This window comes from Pezoporus occidentalis, unplaced genomic scaffold, assembly GCF_034315485.1.
Source record: "Pezoporus occidentalis ecotype Australia unplaced genomic scaffold, CSIRO_AGI_Poc_V1 ctg76, whole genome shotgun sequence".
NCBI lineage: Eukaryota > Metazoa > Chordata > Aves > Psittaciformes > Psittacidae > Pezoporus > Pezoporus occidentalis.
In genome coordinates, this window is record NW_026916115.1 from 1,590,270 (window position 1) to 1,614,833 (window position 24,564).

The 24,564-nt window shown below is 39.5% G+C and overlaps 1 protein-coding gene and 1 long non-coding RNA gene across 3 annotated transcripts in view; both read right to left on the reverse strand.

Annotated features, from left to right (window-relative positions):
• The window catches only part of XPR1 (xenotropic and polytropic retrovirus receptor 1), a 108,079-nt gene that overhangs the window by 58,409 nt on the left and 25,106 nt on the right, over positions 1 to 24,564 (reverse strand). The gene's annotated exons all lie outside the window — the stretch shown is intronic.
• On the reverse strand, positions 9,342 to 11,952 carry LOC134155264 (uncharacterized). The gene is made up of 2 exons (XR_009961481.1): positions 11,602 to 11,952; positions 9,342 to 11,037 (listed from the first exon to the last, which is right to left on the reverse strand). It is a non-coding gene; the product is annotated as an uncharacterized LOC134155264 (long non-coding RNA).

Below are 24,564 nucleotides of genomic sequence, written 5' to 3' on the forward strand. Positions count from 1 at the left end.
CTGAAGAGCACCGATTTAGCTATTTCCCTTCTTTTATCTTTCAATGTTATTCCACATTGGGAAGTCCTGACTTCTGCGAGTTTGGGAAGGCTGCTCATGCTTTCTATGAGACATTGTTAGGAGGGCTACAGGCATCCTCCCGAAATTACCAGCAGCAAGATAAATTTGCAATCCTCTAATGCTTGCTATTGTCTCTGCTCCCACTTGTTTAAAATTCCTACCGACATATTTCAATGGTGCTTTAATAATAGCCTAATAATTGCTCCAGACAATAACTTACATTGTATTGAGACCTTGCCTCTTGGGGGCGTGGGTAGAAGGGTTGCCTTGGTAACAATGAAAAAAATCATATGGCAAATAGGCATGAAAGGACACGAGCTGATCCGTTTGCTCCCTGCTCAGAAATCTATGTGAAACAGTGACACTGGCACAAAAACAGAGCTCTTCTGGTCAGAATGTGTAAATAGCACTAAAACCAAACTTACATGGAGGTTTAACTAGGGCTTAGGTGAAGATGACATTATGATCTCTGCAGTGAGGGACAAAGGTAGGAGACACTACGAATGTAGTATGCTAAAACTACACTCATCAAAACCGGTTCTCAGTTTCAGTAAAATGGAATTTTGTCATCTGAACAGCTTAATTTTAAGTGCTGGAGGCAAGGTAATGAGGTCAGTAAACTAAAATGCTCCAAGCCTGTGTATTCTCTTTGCTCTTCTTTGATCAGCTTTCTTGGCAGCTTTCACTGAAAGACATCAATATTGCAATACATAGCCACTAAGACTCAGTTTTTAGAACACGGCAAGGATTACTACTGTACAGCTGAAAATAAACATGTACAGACTACACATACTTGCATTTGTCCTACAGGGCAAGAAAAAATGCCTCCTGCAAGTGCAAGCAACCTAGCTAATCCCCCCATGTCATTTCTGTTCTCCAAGTCTGCAGAAAAACTGGCTGCTCACCAGGAGCAAGCAGTCAAAAAGAGGGCTATGGCTATTACTGACATAATGGCTCACAGGTTCATGCTCCTCAAAACCTGCAAGTGACAGCAGTAGGCAGAGCAGACTGGCAGTCAGCAGCTTGCTCCGTCCAAGAGAAGTTCATATTCACGGATATATTAAAGTAAACATGCCCAGCAAATTGCAGAGGCACAGCCACAGGCAGGAGTCAGTCAGCAAAGCTGCCACTGGAAAGGCTCCCCTACTACTTTCTCATTAGTTATCTCAAATTAAATGCATTTTCCAAGGCACAAGAACAATGATAACTAATAAAATTCTAGTCCCATGATGCCATTTTACATCCACCTATTTCTCAGAAGTTATTAATGGCTGGACATACTTACAAGTATCATAAACATATATGGGGGGGATGACACGCTAACAAATTCACACAGCTCTTTATCTGGTGATCACATGTAAGATCATTGGTAAGAATCAGGGTTGACAAAGGAAAACCAGGTACATAGTTTCAACACCTGTTCACGATTAGGCAGATAATCTATCCCTGTGGATGAGAAGGCCACACAGAGGCTCTGAAAGCTGAACAAGGGAGGATGGGGAGCAGACAGGAGCAGGAAGCGCTCTCATGTACCAGAGAGAGGAAGGAGGCATTGATGGTGGCTCACCCCTGCATAAAGGCCACCTCAGCCGTGCACTAACAAGGCAGCTCAAAGAAGGACACAATAGGCAAGAAACATTGCTTGTAAGAGGGAGGCAGGAGGCTCTCAGAAAGGCAAAGGACAAAGAGCTCCTCTTCAAAGGAAAACGGCACAAGCTGATAAGATGGATTCCTTCCAGCACACACTCTCTTCCCAGCAGCCAAGTACAGGGGTTGGGCTTTCTTATTATTGCCTTTGGAAATGGGATCCAGAATACAGATATTTAAAAGCAGGTTCTGGCATAGACCCAGTTTCTTTGCCAGCAAGATTTTCAACCTCTAACACTGAGCACAATCCTACTAATTGCAGAATTATTCTTTCTTCAAAGAGTCATTCCTACAAAGCTTTACAAAACCAAGGACACCAGATGAGGCCACTGTTTGTTTATGCTGTAAAATACTTAACCTAGAGGTACAGGAAAAGAAACGACATTCAGTACTAACTCTAAAAACCTCATTTGATTTTGAATTTCGTATTTCCTGCAGAAAGCTGAAAGAGAAGCTGTAAGCTGGAAACATAGCACTCACAGAGGAGAAAAGGAAAACGGGGATCAGGAAAGGGCTGCAATGGTGAAAATCCCCTGTGACATCCTAATCATGTTTTGCTACATATCATAGGATACCAGACTACCTCAAAAAGGGAAGCGACAACCTCCTCTGCTATCAAGAACATTTATCCAAAGCATTCTCATACCTGGGAAGGAAGCAGACTGATGCTACTGCAGTTCAGTTTGGCTATCCAAATTGACTAACCAGATCTACAGATGACTAAAAATCCTGGTTTATCTACAGTAACTATGTGCAGATTTTTTTTTCTGCCAGAACACTGAGTGAAAAAATACCTACAACAGTGTTGCTATCCATGTTTCAGCATAAGTTCTTAAGCCAGTCATCTCTGTCTTTAGCAGCTGTAGTCTTAAATTGCAGATACGAAAGTGAGGGTTCCATGGGAAACAAGGATTTCTTCAGTTAAATAGATTTCATTTTGAAATAAGTCAAACAATCTTGTCAATAGCATTCAGTATCCTTTTGACATCCCGATCAAGAAAATGTGTAAGGAATAAAAGACCACTTAGAATAAATGCCTAAAGATAGGCAGATACACATACACTTTTTCATTATTTTTTTTTTTAATAAGAAGTCAGAGAATAGTTTAGACCAGTACTCAAAGGAAGAGAATAGGTGAGACATACCAAGACTGTGAGAAAGCATTGTGGATACTGAGCATATATTGACATTACAGTGAGGAAAAAAAGGTTAAAAACAAAGCAATGTGATCTTTTAATAGGTTCAAAGCTAAGTTGACATTACTAAGCACATTGAATGGTAAAAAACAAGGACATTAGAATATAGAAGTATAATGGTAAGCTTAGACAATTATTATGCTTTTGCAACAAGAACAAAGCATGCTGCAAGACAGTCTGAAGAAAACCAGAACCCCCTAGGAAGTGACACCAGTGTCTTGAATATTAAACAATGAAGGAAAATGGACACAGGGACAGAAATATTTATGAAAGAATTTATGCTAGAGCAGGTCTTTTCCATGGCAGTGTTGTACCTCAAAGCAAAAAATGATTAAAACTTGCATTCAATTGATTCAATTACAAAATTTAAAATATTTGCCTTGGGGTTTTGTTTTTGTTTTCTTAAAGCAGTATTATTTAAGGTCAGGTGCTCAATTTAAAAATAAATAAATAAAAAGAGTATAGTGTTCTGAGCTGCAAACAAATGCCATGAGCAAGTACTAGAATGCCCACACCTTGTTTACAAACAAACTTGTATTATAAACTTTAAACAAATATAATTAACAACGTAACTGGCAAGGACCTCTAGGTAGGCAGCTGTCTGAACTGGTTATTTCTGAAAAAGCAACCATTACAAAGCAGATGGTAAAACCACCAGTTTGACCTTCCCACCTCTACACCCCAGGTCTTTGCTCCAGTCCTCCCCCCACTGCAGTCCAGCATCTGCCCTTGTTACTTCAGCTCTATCATTTACAGGGCTGAGCTCTTAACCAGCGAACTGACCGAACAGAGATGACCCTTGCACTCCTTCTTCCCCTCCTCCCCTGCTCCTGTAGCAAAAAATTAAAAACCAGAACTACTGCCTTTTTTATTTTTTTTAACTTTTAAACCAGATCCAATCCTTCGCTTCAGTGCGCAACACAGCTGCACGGTCTGCTGTGCCAAAACACAGTGGTGGGAATAACCTCACTTGGGGAGAGTAAAAAGGAAAAACCTTTCCTGAAGTCAGTGTTGCTGTTGCTTTGTACAGTGAAACTGTGGCTCCATCTTGCAGTGCTTACAATGAAAATGGGCTCTCTGATGGCAAGCGTATCAGACTGAACAATGCGTTCTTATGTAATTGGGTTTTCTTAAGCTCACATGAAGTGATCCACACACTGGCAATGGGGAGTCACTTCAGCAGCTGTCCACTTCCCTAACAAATAAATAAGCATACCTTATCTGTCAGAAGAAGATACAGAGGGAAGATTTTTGGGCATTCAGCATCCCCCTTTTACTTCTGAAAGGCACATTAGTATACAGTCTAAACCATACAAGTCTAAAAAATCCTTAAAAATCTGCCTGAACTTACAAGGAATACCCTCTTCTCAAAGCACAGCCAAATTTCCAACTGAATCAAGTGGCAAAACTCAACCATTTTGGATACAAACCATCTGTCTGGAAGGTCAGCAAGTTCCTCTTGAGTTGAACTTGTTTACAAATAAAAGTCTGACACAAGGTATACAACATCTGCAAAGGAAAGATGTTGACACTTGTAATCTCGAACATGCAAGAAAGTCTCAGCAGTCTTTCACCAATTGGTACTATTCCAGTGAATATTTCCTTTCACCTCAAAAAGCAAGAAATCAGCTGACAGGCCAGAAGTCCTCTAGATCATCTGCATTTCTTACAAAAACATTTAAGATAGCTGAGCTGAGAGAAACTAAGATTGGGGTTATTCAATATTAAGAATGGAAAAGCTTTATTGCTATCTGCAGCTAGGTAATCAGAGGGTACAGAGAAAACAGAGTCTGACTCTTCTTGGAGTTGCACAGTACAAGAAGTAATGGACAGCTGCAACACAGGAAAACCCAACTAGAGAAAATGTTTTCACCACAATGATGGAGAAGTGCTGAGCATTCAGTCCAGAGAGCTGGTGGCATCTCTGCCGTTGGAGATAATCAAAACTCTATTAGGCAAGGCACTTGCTTACCTGATGTCATTGGACCTGCTTTGAGTATGGCTTTGGACCAAACAGATATCACCTACATGATTCTATGAAGCTGCAAGGAGCACCTTTTTCTCATGGAAAGTGTCATCACATGCAAAATCTCAAAGTGAAATTAAAAAAAAAAACAACAAAACCCACCACCAAGAAAACACAAACCCAACAAGCATTCCTATGAAACAAAAGCTCGATACTCTGTAGTTTTATTCTGTTAAGAAACTGTCTTGGTATCAAGGTTTATTTAAAAAAAAAAAAAAAAAAATGACAAAAAGAAAAGGGATATGCCTCATCTCTATGACTTCTCTCAATATAATGAAATGGAAGAAAAAAGGAAAAAGGTGTAATTTGAGAAGTCTCAAAGCTCAAAGATAATTAAAGCAGAAAGGAAAACTATATACTTTTTCCCCAATCTGCCCTCCATGGTAACTTCCTTACGTACTGTAGAGCCTGCAGAAGAAAAAGTAGCAAACCACCTTTAAAAATGTCATTCTGCTTATCAAAAAAGGACCTGTAGTACCACTGTAGTCATCAACAGTGTATCATTGTTGGTTTCAAAGTTAAACTGCATTTGCTTGACTTCAAAGTGTCTTACCCAAATAGGGGAGGAAAAATTGGTGCATTTAGGATCCAAACTTGTAGCTCAGAAATCCAGGCCGAATTTTTTAAATCATAACCAGTGTTATGATTAAGAATGCTTACCTACAGCATGAAGAAAAAAGCCAGCACACCACTTGAAACAAATAAAAACCCCTTGTATTGAAGTGTAGTTTCTTGTAAGGCCAAGTGTTAGCCAGAGCAGAAAGGAAAGTACTTCACCATGCTCCTGGCAAGGCTGAATTCTAACTGCCTCTGGATCTTCAGAACAGAAAAACTTTGCAGTGGCACTGAAATAACACATGTGGTACCAAGATAAGGCTTCACCAGCCTATTAGGAAGGCCGTGCAGGAAGTCACAATCTAATTGCTTTAATTTACAGAAATAACCCTCCCATATATTGTAAAGTAGTTATCTAGATGAATGATCATGAAATACATTATTATCCTTAATCCTACGTTTATAGAACTCAGTCTTAAAACAGTACCTACAGCAATCCTGGCTAAGTCCACCTCTCAAAGCCTAAAATTACACCTTGTCTCTGCCCAGGGAGTACAGCTAAGAGCAAATCCCTGGATGCATACAAACCTATTTCTCTGTCACAAAACTAGTTTGATTAGGAGTAATCCGATTTATTAATTGAAAGTCTAGCTCAAGCCCCACCGAGAGGAACAAGGAGTACATCTCTCCTGTAATGTGGTACTACACATTTCAAAAGGAAATTTCAAAGGGCATTTCAAAAGGAAAATAAAAAAATAAATAAAAATAAATCCCTCAACTTCCAACTAAAATTGAGAGCAGCAAGTCAATCTACATTTTAGAAGTAGGCAAAGCTGCCTCTTCAGCAGGATTACAGAGCTGTGCTTCGAAGCTAGGTGTCAATAGTGTTTAGTGGGCATGAGCGGCACAAACTTATTTCACTGGCAACTCACTGCCAACTTTCTACTGAGGGCCATTCAACTACCATTGAGGATAATAAAGATTTTTACAGGCTACAAAGTCATTGGTGGAAACCAGCAATGGGAGGAAACCTAGTGCTCAATCTCACTTTTGTTTCTGCAAAAAGCAGGTTTGAGTAGCAACGTGTTTGATAACAGATCTATAGCCTGTGGGGAGAGAGGTGAAACCAAAAGGGCCTCAGAGCCTAAGACAAGCTGTAACCAATGTAATCAATTCCATGCTTATCGGTCCCAAACCTGATTAGTCTTCTGCAAGCTGCTTGACTGTTACCAGTCCCAAAGTAACCTTTATGTTGGACATTTTTTTAATGCATTTGTTTCCCTTCCATGATGAACTGGTCTGCTGGAGGCATTTCCAGACGGCACACATCCACCCATAGGGTCAGCAAGGCATGTGGCACCAATCCCGAGGGCTGGAGGCCTCAGGGGCAGAAGAAAGTGCACCCAATGCATCTAGTGCCTTTAATATCACAACTGAAAAGCTAACTGCCAATTAAATTAGTTATACAGAGAAGGCAGGCACTTCTATCACTTTATTGATTCTATGATTCTATCTCATGGGCACCTTGCGATCTCCATCTGCACCCTACTGCAGAGAAAACACTCCACATTACTACTAGCAAAACTGAGGCTCTTCTGGAGTTAATTTTTGTACCTTTAGCCAATGAGGAAGACTTCACTTTTTCAGGAAAAAATTGGTAACCCATTTTCCTGAAGGTGAGGTAGAAAGGGAGAAAGACACATAGTTGAGGGCCTCACTCATAGTGAGGAAGACAACTCCAGAGATCACTGAAGGAGAAAAGATACACAACCAAGCAGTATTAATGCAGGAATTATGTTAGAGTCTTGTGAATTTGTAAAACAAGACCTATTTATCCCTTGTGGTTAACAAGGGACAACAAGGCTACAGAAACTGAATATAAACCCCCCAACATATTAATGTGTGAGAAGAGCAGCAGTAAAGGTCTGGACTGAAAGCAGAAGAAATTCTGCCAAGAATTCATGTGCCATATGAAGGCTGTAACATCAAGAGCCCCTACAACCAAAAAGATAGATGGAAGGAGAAGGCTTAGCCAAAGCACTATGTTTTAAAGCTGTCATCTTATTTTCACAATGTCATGTGTTGGAAAAATGTATGTGTTTGAGGCACACTGGAAAGTATGGGTTTAATATATTACAGAGGATGCTTCTGATGCTTTCAGAGTACTTTTTAGAATCCTAATTCTGTGGCAACACAGGAAGTGATATTCACATCAAAGACTGCACTCCATATACAAACTCTGAATTTGGTATTTGTGTATATGCTTGAACAGTAGATGACCCCAGCTAGAAGTCAAAATAGGAGAAAGAATTAGAACTAACCTGAAGTGAAGAGAGAGGGAAGTATGGAAAAGAGAATAAAAACACACTTAGCTACAAGGAGCAACACAAGGGTTAGGTCCTCCTAGGAACCATCAAGGTCACCATGACCTCCTCCCCTGCCATTGTTTTGGCTTTTAACACATTGACTCAAACCTGCAATAGTCTTACTAAGCATTGCTGCTCTTTTAATCTCCAGATTATGGCTGGCATGCAAGAAACCAGCCTAATACAGAGAAGGGAGAAGGAGGCATGAATCTGCATGCACAGGGAGACCTTTCCTCCAGATTCCAGCATCACTCTGGAATGAATCATGGGCAACACAGGCAGGGTCTTTGCGTGGCCAACCTGCCAGCTGCACTTGTATTTGTGTGTTTGGATGAAGCAAAGAGAACAAGACTGGGGGTGCCCTGAAAATTTGAGTTAGACAAGCCACCTACTTAAGCCATGACCTAAATGATAAAAGTTCACCAGTTAAAATACCTGCTCTCACATCAAAAAGATGTAACCCAAAATAAGAGCACTAAATGACTGGGTACAGAGGTCATTCCAGAATTAGTTCTACACAAAGAGAGTAGAAACAACTTACCTTCACATTTTGCTATAAAAATGTATCATGTAAAACTGGGTCTAGTCATGAAGGTAGAAAGGATTAAGCTCTGGATATCTGCAAACTCACACTGCAAAAACATGTAATAGTTCAGCAAACTAGCTAACAGAGCACCATGATGACATAGGTATGAACTGGGAATATACCAAGGTGGTTTGGTATTTTTCCAAAACAAAACTAATCTAAGAAGGGTATTGGTGTGAAATGTCTCTACATGCTTCAATACAGAGCATCTGGAGACTTTGACCAACACCAGACATGGGAAAGATCTTTAACACTTAATAATCTTAAAAGGAAAAATTCAGCGTAGCCTAAGAAAAGACATGCTTACTTCTGGTACTCAGGAGAGAAAACTGATTGAATACATAACATCACAACAACAACAAACAACATAACATCCTTCCAGAGAAGGGCCATGAAGACAATTGGAGGGCTCAAATACTTCTCCTGTGAAGACAGGCTGACAGTGGGGCTCGTTAAGCCTGGAGAAAAGAATGATCTGGAGTGACCTTATTGCAGCCTTCCAATACCTAAAAGGGGCCTACAAAAATGCTGGAAAGGGGCTTTTTATAAGAGCAAGTAATGATAGGCCAAGTGGGAATGACTTCAAATTGAAAGAGACTAGATTTACATATTAGGAAGAAATTCTTTACTGTGATGGTGTTGAGACACTGGCACAGGTTGCCCAGAGAATACCCCATCCCTGTCAGTGTTCACGGTTAAGTTGGATGGGGTTTTAAGCAACCTGGTCTAGTGGAAGGTGCCTCTACCCATGGCAGAGGTTTGGAAGTAGATGATCTCTAAAGTCCCTTCCAACCCAATATTATGATTCTGGGATCACTCCTTAGGTGCTGTACAAAACAACTAAAAGTACAAAGCTGTGATTTCTTTCTATCCTCTTTTCCAAGGTGAGCATCCAGTTCACATGGTGAGATGTGCTTATTTTTATTAGAACAGGCATATTGAGTCAATACTACAAAACTACCGCAACAGTCAAGATTCTCAATTGTCAAGTCAACTTTCTGTAGAGTTTCCATTTCTTCAGAACATAAGTTACTACTGAACTTTTGTCAAGAAAGAGGAAGTTGGTCAGAAAAGGACACCATATGCTTCTTCTGTAGGAAAAAGACAAATATTTTCAAGAAAGGAAAGCTATGTGCTGTAGCATGCATTCTGTTTGGTAAGACACACATGAACAGTCATAGCTTTACATGTCAAACCACAGTTTCCCACTGCCTCTTAACCAAATCGTATTTTTCTTTTTTACTGAATTTGTTTCAAGATAAGGAAGTTATAACCAAGAAACAGCTCAAACAACCTGACTCCTTCAAAAGCCTGCAACAGCTTGTAGTTTGACTTATTTCTGAGTATACAAAGTCTTTATTTGGACCATTCAACTTCTAGAAGCACAGCAAGTGACATTTAATTCATCTTTCATGCAGATGCATACAATTCAGGGGGGGAAGGCAAACAGCACTTTAACAGCAGCTGGAAATATCGCCAGTTTAATATTAAGTTAGACATTTCAAGCTAAACATTGACATCTACTATGTTACCTAAAGATCACATGTTATTTAGGTAACATATTTTAGATACCATGTTTACATATTTAGGTAACCATGTTACCTAAATAACAAATGTACTGAGAACAGTTAAAAGGAAGAAAACAAATGCATCAAAGCACGGATGCACAAACCATTAGGAGTAGCAAAGAGCTATCTAATAGCAAAGAAAAAAAAAATATATACATTTCAAAATCTCCCCTGGGCCTATCTAATTGGTATAATCAATTCTGGTTTGTTCACAAAAGCCTGGACAGCTAGCCAGAGGAGGATAAAGAAAGAATTAAGAAAGGGATATGCAACTTCAATGAGCTTTTAAACAGATAAGACAACATCCCAGTTGACACATAGGTGCACAGCAGCCCTAGAGACCACCCTCACCAAGCGCAGCTTCCAATCTGACAAACAGCTGCAAAGGGCTGGGCAGGAGACATGAGCACGCATTAATTTCTTTGTGTCAGCGCCACTGAATTACAACTACCTAATTCATGTAAGTCAGCATCACGACTCACGCTCCCTGAAACCAGCCGCTACTACCCTGGTGGCAGTCAGCTTTTTAACAAGCAGCTGATTAGACAAGCCAGAAGTACCCAGGCTTACATCATTAAAATAAAGAGCCGTAACAGCTGTTAGGGACAAGCTTGGGCATATTTTGAATATTTAAAGCCAGGCATGCCATTTCACCTACATTCTGGCCAATGCATTAAAAGAGAGCTTTTCAGACCAGACAAAGACTATCAGTAGTCTGTCAGTGTTTAACATCTCACTAAGACAACATACAGAATGGCTGGCTAGCAAGACCTGCTTTGAGGATGGAAAGGAGCTAAAGAACCAGCTGGGTCAACCATGCTACTTTAAGTGACGGACAACATCTCACTTAGCAGATATTGTAGTAAAATAAATCACCACTCTACCAAAATAAAGGGCTTCTGATAGAACTTATTAAGCAACCTTTAAAATACTCTGATTTGAGGAAACAGGTGCATTTGATTTCTGAACAGCATTTATAAAGCTCAGGAAAGAACAAAACACTTGGATTTACTTTTTTCAGTACAAATGTGTCCTGGGTTCAGCAGTAGCAGTCATTTTCCTCCTTCTTAGTAGCTGGTGCAGCTCTGTGTTTTTGACTTTCAGCCTGGGAACAGCACTGATAACACCAATGTTTTTAGTTGTTGCTTAGTAATGTTTAGCCTGACCAAGGACTTCCCGAGTCTCATTCTCTGCCAGGGCAGAGGGGAAGCTGGAAGGAAGCACAGGACACCTGACCCAAACTAGCCAAAGAGGTATTCCATCATGCCCAGGATGCAGAACTGGAGGCAGTGACCCAGCAGGGCTAGATCACTGCTCGGGCTGGGCTGGGTATCAGTCGGCGGGTGGTGAGCGGTTGTATTCTCTTCGCTTGTTATTTCCCTTATCATTATTATTATTGGTGGTAGCAGCAGTGGTTTGTGTTACACCCTAGTTACTGGACTGTTCTTATCTCAACCCCTGGGAGTTACATTCTTTCGATTCTCCTCCCCATCCCTCTGGGAGCAGAGTGGGGGGAGGAAGCGGGGCAGGAGTGAGTGAACAGCTATGTGATTTTTTCTTAATTACTGACTCAGCTTAAACCAGGACGAGATGACACAAAGATATATAATCTTAAATAGTTGTTGTAAAGCATGGATAAGGGTTCATTACACTATCCTTATTTTCACATGCAATCTGGACCAATCCAAAACCAAAGGAGTAAGGTGCTAAATATGCAGTGTTTACTGCCACTTCTTGCAGCTGACCATCATCCATTTCCAGGACAGACGAGCCCTACATTAATTTTCAGCTGCTAATTCACAACTGGATTGAGAGTCAAAACACAAATGGACTGCTGTTAAAACAGGAGCATCCTTTTTGCCTGTGTTAGTTGCCAGTACAAAGATTACTCAATAAAATAAACTTTTGTTAAAGAATTTTCATTTTGGGCTAGAAGGCTTAAAAAAAAAAAAAAAAAACACCAAACAAAAACAAAAAAAAATACACAAAAAAAAAAACAAACAAAACAAACACCACCCACCCCCCCAAAACAAAAGAAAAAAGAGACACCACACCTCAATAATGACTGCCATATTCCATACGTCCATAAGGTACTGTGTCAGGTTGTCAGGTGACCTTTAGCAGAAAGTTTCTAAAGTATTTAACATATGCCTTTTAAAACATGAGATTTCGTGTTTCTGATTGCATAAGGCACACTAAATGCAGACCACAAACCATCCCAGAGCAAACCTCACTGTCTGCAGACAACAAATAGAATCACAGAATAGTTAGGGCTGGAAAGGACTATGAAGGATCATGAAGTTCCAATCCCCTACCATGGGCAGGGACACCTCACACTAAACCACATCACTCAAGGCTCTGTCCAACATGGCCCTGAACACCACCAAGGATGGAGCATTCACAACTTCCTCAGGCAACCCATTCCAGTGCCTCACCACCCTCCTATGCCTTTATGCTATTTGGTTGCTTTGCCAAATGACAGGATAGGATTAATGCACCATTCACAGAAGCAGAGACTGACATCTGCCCCACCATACTCCTCTTTAATTAAAGCAAGCAGAAGGGGTGTAACAGTCCCACCCTTCTCATTAGTAACTTCCAGTAACTCTGAAAAGCAATCTGACTACACAGGTTTTTTTGTTTTGAACAAACAAATGCAGTTAAAACTCCTTTTTGAGAGTTGAAAGGAAGGCTGCATATAAATTAATGTGCAAAAAGGGACATCATCAGAGGTTTGCATTGCCAGGACACTAATAATAAGCAAATTTTACAGTTCATGCATGCTCTTATACAGTGATAAGTGCACTAACAAATTATCCAAAACACTGGACTAAAGGCCCGACAAAGATTGCTGTAAGTCATTCTGCAGTAATTAATACAGATTTCTTACAACTATTACGCTTTGACTTGAGAAAGCCAAGAAAATGTTGGCTTCAGAGAGAAACTCAAAGGTTAACCAAATTCTGCTTTTCCACTGCAACAATGCAATTCTGTTTAACAGTGCGTCTAACTGAAAAATCCAGAGCGGATACGCTTACAGATCTATTATAACGATTGGAACTAGATGATCTTTAAGGTCCTTTCCAATACAAGCCATTCATGATTCTATTATAACATTGTATGAAAAGAATAACTTCAACAAAGCACTGTTGCTCATGAAAGTTCTGCCCATTTTGCCAGCTGTATTACAAGAACTGCCATACCAAGGTAGGCAAAAAAGTGCGTTAGTTCAGTAGCTCATCCCCAGCACCATCCAAAAGTGGCTATCCAGGGAAGAATGCAAAGACAACTGTGTAAATGAAGCTTCCCCTAAATAACCTCTCCAGGTGTAGCTATCTGTGGTTAAGGGCCTTCCTGATTTTGGTTTGGAGCGTAAATATATTTGTCTCCTATGGAATCTGTTGAATCTTTTTTTGAGCTCACATACTCCTAGCATCCTCTACACCTATGACAAGAAGTTAGTTTTTCCTCCTTTTGCTTTGCATCTGGCACCTGCTACTTCCATTTGATGTCCCCTAGTTCTTGTTTTGGAAGAAAGAGTAAATCTTTCATCCTTTTAATCACATAAACCTCTATCAGATCTCTTGTTCAAGGCTGAATAGTGCTAATGAACACAATCACACAGAAGCCATCCTACAACTTCATTCATATCTTTACTGCCCTACTTTGCACCTTTTCCAGCTTTGCTAAAAGCCTTTTGAAGAGGATAAGCAAGAGAGGAAGAGCAGCAACATTAGAACTGCACACAAGTGGTCTGATAAAAAAAATACCATCTTTTTTTAGCAGCCTTGATTTCACATGATTTCACTTTTCCAACCCTTCCACCATCTGTGCCTGCTTCAGATATAAAGTAAAGGACTGTGCACCTAGGCCAGCCCCTAATCAGAGCTCAGGTATATCCACAGCTGTGCATTTACAGACTTCACTACAATTCTACATGCAACGCAAAAGACAAGACAGATGAGACACACAGCCATTCAATCCAAAATGCTGTCAGGAAAATAAGCAATTAAAAAAATAAACCAGAAGGGATCTATTTGGTATCCATCTTCCTCATGTACTGTCAGTTTCTAGGGGTCTTGTTCAGTCATCTGAGTGTCCTGTCCTTGATAAATCATCATATTTTCAGCCAAAACTGTGAAAATAATATGCAAGAAAGTTGATATCATTTCTTGCTCTTAATTTCAACAGTTGGGTAGCTATTATAGCAACATTTTGTTCTTTCATGGGGATGCGAGAGACAACTTGCATAAAATTCAGCTTAGCAAGATTAATAATCAAAGCGGTAAATCAACATAAAGCAAGCAGACAGAATGCTGAACCCACTTTGAATCCACACACTTAGTGAATCAAAAGAAAATGAAACACAGATCTGGTTAATTATTCACAGACTCCCCATGCACACACACCTTGAACATTCAGCCCATCAATACAAAGCACTTATGCTTTACAAAGCTGTAACAGCCTCCCAAGTCTATCATTATACTTCCAAGTGGAGTTCTTGTCTTTTCTGAAACAGCTTCATCTGACATATAGAAAGAACAACTTTCAGAGTTATTAAAAAAATATGTATTCAGATAACCAACGCAGCACAACATTAAATGTCGCCACCAAACACACATTCTCACATCTAAAGTGCAACAAGCCTGGATCTTTCAGTGAAGTGTTGCTAGCGTATTCAGACAGCAAGGAGAATTCAAGGGCACGGCAGGCTCTCACACAGGTGGGAAGCAACACAGAACTCTGCAATCAGCTGTAAATCTCAAGATAGGTTCACCATTATGATCGCAAAGATGAAAAAAATGCAATAGCAAGTGCTGTATTTAATGTGTGGTTAGTGGAAATAAAGTATATTCATTTTCAGGTGTGTATTAGCTAGGAAGTCAGGTAACTATCCCAGTCTCTAATAAGCTTTTCCTTTTCCTAAAACCTCCTCCTCTCACTTCTGTGACTGCGGTTCTAATTCCTTGGTTTCCAGGGAGATGAGCGCAAATCTATAACAAAAGACACTTCAAAAAAAAAGAAGAATAGACTCCAACTTCAACCCACACAAACGCCACCCTCAAAATCTACCTGTGCCTGGAATCTAGTTGCTATTAAAAGACTTCCTACAGCCTCTTCCTTAAGGAATGGTAACAAGAAGAGTATATTGAATGCTTTCATTTTGCACGTGCAAAACCAAAAGTAAAGTGAGAAAGCCAAGGCATTAACTCAATTCTTTAGTGCAAAAAGAGGAAATCCAAACACTTAGCACATGTTCAAAGGGTAAAAAGATTTTGGCTTTGATGCCAACTCCAACAAGATTGTTGTCCCAACATATCACTTTCCTGCAAGTGTTCAGGTGGAAAGACAGTCTAGCCTCCCTCAAAGACATTAGCGGCTGCAAAGGACAACACAATTAGCTACTCCCACCTCTCCCCAGTCGCCTTCACAAAGTTACCTCTAGTATCACAAACAGGTCTCTGCTCTTCTATTAGATGTCCCTTCTGGCCCATTTACATAGGGTTCGCATGGTAGTATATAACAAAACAGAAGTTATGTCCCTCTTCCCCTCTATCAGATTATTAGTTGCAAAATTTTACAATACCTGAAGTCACTGTTAAAGTCTCTTCAGTTCTGGCATTAACTGTTTCTAGTCAGTGCAGTTAGATATAGCCACCCTCGTCTATACACAGTAACAGAAGAAAAAGGAAGATTTGTGGCCCTCAAATGCTATCTGGCTTCCTGCTACCTAGGTGGAAAATTCAAGAACAGGCATTCAGAGTTCATACCTTCTAAACTGAAAAATATTAGAATTATGAAGTAACAGAAATAACATGCTTAGTTCAATTTCATTTCTTTTAAACACCTCCTACTCCAGCTATTCTGCAAATTTCAGCCACTTACCAGCAAGCATACCTGCAAAGTACTAAAGAATGCAAGTCCAAGGCTTCTCCTGGACCTTGAATTCTCATGTCAGGTATCTTGCATTTGCAGCCTTACTGAGAGAGAACTCTGACAAATCCCAGTCTTCCTGTTCTTCAGGTTTTCCTCAAACTACACTTCTGCCCTCTGACAGTATCAGATGGCTTATACTGTGTGTGCACATACACATGAATCAGTACATACATGCATGCAAACATGTGCTTTCTTCCAGAGAATGCAATGGGTTAAATCTTCCCAGCATCTTTAAAACCACTCCTAAGGTTATGTCTTCACCAACAAAGCCTGAATTGTCTAGGAACATAGCCAAACAAAAGTATAACGTTCTTCCATTGTTTTCCAATAGAAGAGTTCTTTGAAAGGCATTTTCCCATTCCTGAAACTGGCTTCCACGAGGTCTTTCACATTTTGACTTCCCCCCCCCCCCCAATATCTGGAAAACACAATCACATTGAAATAATTCATAGTCATGCTTGATAGCATACGGGAGGCTGGCTTCTTAAGGTATTTCTTCTGTTTCTTATCCCAGTGAAACTTACTCACTTGGAAATTCCCCATTCCCACCCCCTTCCACTATTATGGAGCCAATTCAAAAGACTGAGATCCAGAAATAAGCTTTGTTTGCATCTGACCTGAAGGCATCTTGTATGTATCCATTTCACATCTGCTTTTACAGAAGGTTTCAGTGACAGCTCTAATAACGTATTTACAACTTTTTTGTTTGTTTGGTTTGCTTTTTTTTTTTTTTTTTAAAGAACTTGACTTTTCTGGGTCAAAAGGAGAGCTGACGGGATGGTTTCAAATAATGGCTCCTTGTGTAAAGTTCAGGGTGTTTGAAAAGAACCAATTCCCAAGAAGATTACCAGTAAGATGTTTCAAGAAAGAAAGTCCCCAAGAAAGGCTACTGTGATGCTTGAACAGCACCACAAATACATGCCATGTTCCTCAGAGAATTCTCTCCCCTACCCTAGAAAACCTGTCCAAGTAGAATGAAGATGCATTTTTCCAGGACAGCCAGCAGTCTCAGAGAAGTTGCAGCCAACATGTAGGATGCTTCCCAAAACCACTGAACTTGCCACTTCTTTTACTGCCCACATGCTCTGAAAAAAAACAGCAAATCTGATGTGTCCTGATCAGAGGAAAGCCTGAAGTTCTGGATAAAAGTATGGATATGCATTTCTGGCTAGAATTACATCAGCCAGAGAAGAGGCAGGAAAAGCTGGATGCTCATATTAAAGAAAAAGCCTTAATGCAAGTAGGAAAACTCCACACACTTCTTCTCGGGACAAGTCACATACTTATCTGCATCAGATCCCCACCCTAGCACCATTCCACCCTGGGTGTCTGGGAACATATTTGGATGATGGATATCAATTATAACACTCCCAAAAGTGGTTTTAAAGAAAAAAAAAATAAATACCCACAACACACACACACCCCATCAAAACCAAACAACAAAATATTAGCCAATTCAGAGGACCCTGTTCCATGCCCTGTAGAAGTTGGCAGGAGCTTCATACCACAAACCCCCTTCATCTTACAATTTACTGAAAAATGTTTATGAAGAAATGTCTGGTGAAGGCCTACTTCAAAAAGTCACAGTTTAACACAGTTCCTGCATATTCCCTTATCTTTCTTGCCCAATTTTGAGGTTTAAAGACAGTAAACTGTCTTTTTACCTCAAGATACTAGTATCTCAGCCTTGAAAAATTACTTAAAAAACTCCATATTCACCTCTTCATCACCTACCCATCAGCCCTGGACATCAGGCAGCAGTCTGAAAGGGTAACTGCACTTGCTGTTATGCTAGAGCAATAAACACAAAGTTTTGAAATGCTTCACACTCTAAAGGGCCTCCCTGAACCCATGTCCTTCAAATCCTCATACCATGCAGCTTCATGTAACCCACAATGAGATAATGTTATTTATAACAGCAGCACGTCGTGGCTATTTGCCTCAGTAAATTCCACAGTGCATGAGGCTCAGTGACTCAAGGCTAAACAGCACTTGATTCAATAGTCATGGGAAAACAGTTTAAAACAAGAAGTGAGACATTGCTTTTCCACCCGTACCCAAAAGCTGTGCCCCTCTCATCTGTCCACAAAGGACAGCTGAAGGACAGCAAGAACACTGTGTGCTGCTGCCAGGGCCTTGTTATAGCTAAAACCCTGCTTGTTAGTTTCATCTGCCTCTCCATCCCTCTGATCTCAAACTAGAGGGCTTCCTTTTTTTACAGTTACATTTTCTTGTTGCTGAATCAAAGTTCTAAAAGCTTTAGGGAAATCACTTCCACAGACATACACAGTCATGATATGCTTCAAGGACATAGCTATTCCTACCTTACCATGGAGAGGGGAAAAAAAAAAAAAAGGAAAAAATGCTATCTTCCCAATGGACATGTACCCATGACAACTGCAATGATGTGCAAAAGAACCAACAAAGTTTCTACTAGAGCCACAATCCTCCTCCACTCCAACAGTTAATGATTACATATTTTCTATTTAAAAGCCTCCTGCCTCACTTTTCTTCTAGTATAGTACCAGTTACAGTACCCCTAGATGACAGGAGAAGCACAAACAAGATAGAACAGTAAGACACTATTACCACGACATCTCAAATACAAATTTCAGACTACATTATAAACACAAGCATTGTTAACTTGTGATCCATTTCTGTGCTGACTGCTATAATTTACCTTGATTTTGGTTATGGAGCTAAGCCAGCGAGCCACAACAGCATTACAAAATTATATAACTAGCCAAAGCCGGTAGCAGTAATAGCTGTGTCAAAGTGGAGGGCTTGTAAGACAAACAGCCTGCTTGGAGTTCTTCATGTTTAGTGGATCATAAGAGGCATGCTTATACCTGCTATACACTTGTATTTTTCAGGTGGAACTTGGGAATATTATCCCTCCAGTTACTACATGAAAGAGTAACTCAGGGTAATGGTATTTTGGAGGAGCAGTGCCTACCTCGTCTGCTATGGTAGTACTTCTGAGGATGACCTGGCATGATAAAAAACTACGCCAGAACAATGATACACATGATATTCATTACTGAATCAACCGTTAAAAGTACATAGCATGCTCAAGTATGGCAACAAACTGATTGCAGCTGTGAGCAAAGAAACCTTAAGGAACTGCAATTAAGACCAATCCCCATCCTTTACAAAGGCTATCAACCTATGTCCACAGCATCTCTACAACACTGCTGACTTGACAGCTAAGAATCCCCTAAAGAGCTAAAGAAATTCCTATGTGATAAACACCAAGGATTTAAGATACAAAGAAGATACACAGAGAAGGTAAACTATGAGAACAGCACTGCTTGGACAAAGTACAGATCTAGGCTCAAAAAGATACTTGTTCATAACTGAATCTCACTAAAAGCTTTCACAGATGCTGTAATCAGTCACATTTGGTGGATGAAAACCATGCTGCACTGCCAGTTCTAAAGGGAACTTCTTGGTTCCTAGTCGCAGCACTAACATGGGTGCAGGCTTCAGAAGACTTCATTCAACTTCACAGCTGATTTGGAGAACAGTGATCCATAGAAGAACATGAAGCTCACTGTGATGAGCTTCATAACATGAAGCATGGCAGTATTTTATTTCTGACAAAATTTACTATAATTAAAGTAAATAGGAGTCAAATATAGAGAACTTTTACTCTCTTCTACCAATTAAGTGAAGCAAAATTACTAGGTGGGAGACTTAGGTGGACAAACTGGGCAGTTACAGTTTTGAAGCTGGCACCAGTGACAAGATGACATTACAGGGCCAGGGATGTTCAGAAGTTAAAGGCCACACCAGAGAAACAGCTTTGCAATAAACACACTGGCCTGGAATTTTACCAGCCGCTTCTCAGAAATAAGCACACAGATTTTTCTGAAGCAGCTCAGTTTGCATAATACCACTGTAAAATAAAGGAAAATTATTTCTTTTCTACTTCTATTTCACCGCTATTTAAGAAAAACCTCTAAAGTAGTATTATGAGAATACCAAGAAGAAATAGTTAAATACTGACCAAGAAGCAGCTCTTGCTTGAAATACTACATTTATTATTTTTCATGATAACCCACTCCCTAGAGGTTCATAAGAAAAAAGAGCAGTGCATGTGTATCTTGACACGAGTATAGAAGGTCACCAAATTTTAAGGGGTAACAATTAGAAAACTCTATATAGAAATTTTTCAGCATCAGTCAGACATCCTCAGGCAGCAAGAACAAAAACTTCACAAAGCCAGGAGAGGCTGCTCCACATCAGCACCTTTCTGACAGCGTCTGGTCTCACAGCTTCAGTTCAGAAATGCTGTGTTCCAGTCTCACAGAAACCTCTGCAAGACTGGGGGGAAAAAAAAACAACAAAGCTATAAATTTTCTTAATATGCTGTATTGTCACAGTAATCATTTTACATTGTGTTTCTGTGCATAGTACAACACAATTTAATAATAATAAAAATAAATAATAATATTTATTATAATATAAATAAATAAATCATCACAGATCTGCATCACAGTGAAACTCACAATTTGTTGGTTTATGTCATGTTGTACTGCCTAGCATATCAAACACAACAGATATGGCCATTACGTTGAATATGTAAGTCTCAGTAAGGGGGAATGTTTCTTCACCACAATCTGAGGCAGATTCACAACTAGCCTCAAATACAGTTCTGTCTTGGGGGGTTACTACACAATGGAGTTGAGCCGGAATTAACAGCCCCTCTAAAGAAGGTAAAAAGTCTACAAAATGTTGAACTAATCTGGTTAAATAAGGCCTCTAGAAGTTTTCTGTTCTTTACTTTTATCCTAAGTGAATTGTTCTTAAATCCTGACTGCTAGAACTCTGATGTGGTGTTTAAAGAAAGACACAACTTCATATCTGAATCTTATTTCATCCTCCAAGTCATACAAGTTCCCTGGAGAACGTGCTACTGCCTCAGATGCCTTCGTTTAGATTTTTAGAAGCACAAGTGGCCAGCATAAGTGAGGTCAAGCGCTAGTGACCCATCAGAAAGTACATGAAAGCAGGAGACAAATCTGGGTGATGCTCACTCATCTGTGCCAGCTCTTTAAAGAAAGAATTCCCCTTGTAAAATACAGGTATTTTTCATTCTGTGAGAGCATTTGTAAGGTTAGAACATGAAAAAATTGAGAAAAGGAAAACCCTGAAGAGGAAATAAATGGGGAAGCTTGAAAACTTCAGATGACACTAACAGGCCTCCCACAAAATGCTTTTATTCTCTAGTTCAGAGACCTCCTCTTAACTATTACAGGAAAGCCAACAGCTCACTTTGCAGGATAGCCCAAACTCCACTTCACCAAGTGTACAAATTGTTTAAAATGTTATTTGTGCGAGACTTGAAAAATAAATGCTTGAGAAAATGTTACAGAATCATGTGTTATGTAAAGAAATAAAATAGGATGTTTCTGGGAAAAAAAAAAAAAACAACCGTAATTGTGCAGATTTTTCCACATAAATTGTCATTTTGACAAAGCAAATCCTAATTGGGTGATTGTCACTGACACAAAATGCACCTTATATCACTCATGGTATCTCCTTAGAGAAATGTAGGCATCTACAGGTGGTGACATATCAATACTTAGCCCTTCAGCAAGTCTCAAATTTAACAACCCATTTCCTTGCTAATCAAGCTGCTTCAGCTATCTTAGCTGTTAGAAATCAATCAATGAAGCAATTAGTAAGTTAGGTGTACCATAGCATGCAAGCACACAGATCTGAAGATAAGCTGGTATGGGGACACTGAACAAAGAACTGTCTAAGAGTCTAAATGAGATGATTTTTTTCCCCAGGAAGCATGACCATTTGAGTCGTTTCCACGTATCTGCCTTCCCATACTACCTCTTTCACCCCTCATCCCAAAGCCTCTGAGCCCATCAGCAGCTTCCCCAAGTAAGACAAAACAGTAGGTAGAAGGAAGAGAATGAAATTTGCTGGAAGTCTATTTAGGGCAGTTACTGTCATGAAGGCTTTTATAAAGTAAAACTTTCAAACTGAGCTGGTACTGATCTCAGAAAGCAAAATCACAACTTGAAAAGCATGGGGGGAATCTCAGCTCCAGAGTTCAAGAAACAGCTTGCTCCTGAAATAGGTTTTTGTTTGTTTGTTTGTTGGGGTTTGGTTGGTTTTTTTTTTTGGTTTGGGTTTTTCTGTTTCTTTTTTGGTTTTTTGGTGGGGGTTTTTTAAGACTTGTGTAATAAGTAGCAACATTAAATGAAAAGTTATGAGACTTTAGTATCTTGTGCAATATTCAATACATACTAAAAACCCATCATTACAAACGTAGTAACAAAGAGCATATGTTCAAATTGTTTCAGCAGCCATCAAGTCTCAAACGATCACAGTGATTAACTGGAGATCATGTCAGCAGCTTTCTTTAACTGGAAGACAGCTAGCTACTGCTGATCATTCTGACATGGACCTGAAACAAATTACCAGCTATAAAAATGGAGTAAGTATTGGTTTAATTTCTTGTATTTTCCAATGAATAGCAATCTGTTTTTCTCCTACCATTCTAAATTAAGGTTCCTGATGTCTCAAAAAAAACACATCAAATAATACATGTTAAAGTTAGAAAATGCATCCCATTTAATTATGTTGTTGCGGCAGTATGAGTTTCAAAACAGAAAGAGGAGTGACCTTATGAGATGTTCCTCCAAAATAACATGAAAGTTGTCACAAGAATGCATTCCGACTTCCAAAGGCATCTAATTTCTATGTAGGAATCGAGTTTAGATTTAAATTTCCTTGTGTTTGAAGCTACTCTAAATAATCAGGCCCAGACTCTGAGGCTACAAACAGCTTGTGGATCTGCCTGCACTAGACCTATGACCAGGTATTTCTCTTTGATTGTGCAGCTGGCAACTCTGAGCAGCCCAAATATCTCAAATTCCTTCTCTGACTATACAGCATTTCAGAAAGATAATTAATCTCCAGTAGGATTAGCTTGCTGCTGCTCAGAAAGTTTACTCGGTATGTGAATAACCACCAAGAAATTCACAAAGGAACTGGAATCAGAACATATTTTACTCCCAAATTTATGAAATTATTCAATAGTAAATAAGCCGTTACATAGACGGGGAAAAAAAAGTAATAATGGAAGCAGGTTCCTGATGGATATCTATTACATCCTTCCAGCACCACAATGCAATAAGCCCAGCTCATCTTCCAGAACTACCACAGGTTACATTACTGATAGCAGGCCCAGCTATCAGCAATGAAGAAACCAATCCCAGTCTCTCAACAGCCTTTCTGCAAAAAAGATGTAGGAACTAGGTAATACTAAGGCCTTCCATCCTTCTATTGAAACCAGATCATATGCTCAAAAACAGAGGCAGAGAGTTCAATCATGAACCTCATACTGCCAAGAAAGCAGGAAATAAACCCTCACACAAAGCAGTGCTGTATTTCATTTGAAGGTAATTAGCTTCACAGTCATTCTGTACACAGTAGCACATGTGGTCCATACGTAAAAAGAAACTGAGCTCTTACTATACCCCAATTCTAAGTTTAAATGCTGGAATAAAGATACCAAAAAAGTGTGTAGAGTGCTTTTGAAGTATTTTTTTATTTCTTTTCCCCCTTAACCTTTAAAAAAAACAAGCAAAACAACAAACAAACAAAACCTGCAAACAACCAAAAAAAAATCCAAAACACAACAGCTTAGCAATAAGAGTATGTTACTAAAATTTCAGGTGACCCATTTTGTGTTGTTTATTGCAGTTTTGGGGGGTTCAGTGAAAGACGGTCCAATTGCTACTGGAAAATTAAAAGTTTTACTGTTTTATCACAGAAAATTCTCATATGATCCAAACTTTCAGATAGTTACAGAGTTAGAGATTCCTATGCTCTGTTGCTAATACAAGCCATGGTTTCAAGTACAAAGTCCCTTCAGTTGTAATTGTGCAGAGCAGAAAAAAATCCCACGTTTTCCTATACTGGGAAGGAGTCTACACATTCTTCAAATAACACTTTTACAGAAGCCGAATAGTGTTTTTAACTTTACACAAAACCTTTCAGGCTGCTATCTACTCCACTCTTCCTCTCAAGTTACAAGACAAGTAAGCAGTTCAAGTTGTTTGCAAACATACAACAGAAGTTTAGCACCACCCAAGTACTTCAGAGAGCTTTTGCCAAAACCTGCCCACAATACTAATAGAAACTTCAACTGTTTCATCTGAAACATGAAAATACCATAAGTTAAAAGACCCGACATCCTCTTCTCAGTGGTAATATTTCTCATTAGTTTCAAATAAGTCAGCTGGGCTGCAAGTGCAGTCATAAGACAAAAAGCCCCTTATTGTTTGCTGGCACACACCCACCAGTATAGAGCAGGTACAACACTGGAAAGATCAGCTTGCTCTCCACCAGACTCAATTTTTAATCAGTAATAACTGTGGTTATTAAATAAGCCTAGTCACACTTGCAGAGATCCAAAGAACAGAACCATTAGACCTGCATAAGCATACATCACCATCACAAGTACCGGCTCTTCCAACCAGATTCAATTGGTATAAGAACACCCATCATTTGTGATAGCACAAAAATCAATATAGTTTTAAACAGTTTTATAGTATAAATTAAGATTAATGAAAGAAATGCAAAAGTAACAAATAAT